This window comes from Lontra canadensis, unplaced genomic scaffold (assembly GCF_010015895.1).
Source record: "Lontra canadensis isolate GAN:19392208 unplaced genomic scaffold, GSC_riverotter_1.0 scaffold68, whole genome shotgun sequence".
Lineage (NCBI taxonomy): Eukaryota > Metazoa > Chordata > Mammalia > Carnivora > Mustelidae > Lontra > Lontra canadensis.
The window spans coordinates 11,580,245-11,581,863 of NW_022631062.1; the positions used below are offsets into that span (position 1 = coordinate 11,580,245).

A 1,619-nucleotide genomic window follows, 5' to 3' on the forward strand; every position below is an offset into this window, starting at 1 on the left:
GGAAGGGGTTCCTCAGGGGAACCCGCCTCCAGCCTCTCTGCGCCTGCACGAGAAGGGTTCCTCAGGGGAACCCGCCTTCAGCCTCTCTGCGCACGCGCGGGAAGGGTTCCTCAGGGGCACCCGTCTCCAGCCTCTCTGCGCCTGCGCGGGAAGGGTTCCTCAGGAGAACTCGGCTCCCGCCTCTGCGCCTGCGCGGGAAGGGTTCCTCAGGGGAACCCGCCTCCAGCCTGGCGTCCGTCGCGCACACGGACAGTCTGAGTCACCTGCACAGCCTGCGTGAGACCCCTCAGGGACGGTGAGTCCTGCAGGGAGGCTGAGGCTGGAGGCCAGAACCCAGCGGGGGGATGACGCAAAGTGTCCAGCCTGGGGGTGCCCAGAGAATGACTGAGGGTCAGACATGCCCCAGCTCTGTGCTCTTCGCATGCTGCACACCCGTCACGCTCTACCCCCACGTGCGGCCGTTTGCCCCCCCCCAGGGTCCGCATCCCCAACTCCGCAGGGTGTGGGGCTGCGTTCACAGCTCCCTGCCTCGCTCACACTCACCCGTGCAAGCAGGGACCCACGAGATCCTGCACAACCTTTTCCCACACACCGTGCCCTACCGCCTGTGCCATCCCCCATGCCAGGGCCCCCACGCTCCGCACCCCACCTTCCCCAGTGCATTGTGGGCACAACCCTCCTCCTCCATGCTGGGACCCGTGTGCCCATCCCCCATACACTTCCCCTCCTACACATCACTCCCTCTGTGCTAGTCCCCGGCGACTGGCTCCCACCATTCTCCCCCAACTTACTGAGCCCCTCCCCATTTGCTGCGGTGTGAGGGGGTGGGGTGCCCTGCCAGGGACTGGCGATCAGACTTGGGGGGGGGAGTGTAGTTGCTCCAACAAGCCAGCCTCAACAGGACACCCCAGCCTCAAGAACCCTGAGGCCAGCTGAGGCTTCTACACCTTCAGTCAGTCCCTGAGAGGTGAGGCCAGAGCTCTAACCGGGTTACAAACATGTCCTAAAACCCCCCATCCCGAGGCTAGACCAGGTCACTAATCAGGTACAAACATGTCCCGAAAACCCCCGTTCTGAGCCTAGACCAGGTCACTAACGACTTACAAACATGTCCCGAAACCCCCCATCCCGAGGCTAGACCGGGTCAGTAACTGGTTCTGCAAGGTCGGTCCTCACTGCTAAGTCAGTGCAGTTTGTGAGGAAACCTCCTCTGCCCTCTCTGTGAAGTGCACGGATCCACTTTACCTCGTCTGCACACCCAAGATGGTGAGAAATGAACGATGTGAGGGGCACCAGGTGAATCTCCAGCCCCCAGGACACCTGCACTGTCTGTGTCACAGGCCAGCCACACGGTGCCCCACAACTCCCTTCTCCACCCAGACGCCGACGGCCACAGAAGCCCTTACTGGTTGGGTCATATCAACAGTGCCCATGACAGCAACACGCACACTACAGCAGAGACTACAGAGAGCACGGTCGGGTCTAAATGTGCCAGGGTAGATGGAACAAGATCCAGTCTAAATTCACCAGTGCAGAAAGAACACGATCAGGTCTGATGTGCGAGTATCGATGGAACACAGGTCTCCATGACCCAGTTAACACAGAACACGATCAGGTCT

General features: G+C 61.1%; 1 protein-coding gene across 1 annotated transcript in view; it reads right to left on the reverse strand.

Moving 5' to 3' along the window:
* LOC116880836 (cohesin subunit SA-2-like) overlaps positions 1 to 1,619 on the reverse strand; it is a 52,104-nt gene that overhangs the window by 34,840 nt on the left and 15,645 nt on the right. The gene's annotated exons all lie outside the window — the stretch shown is intronic.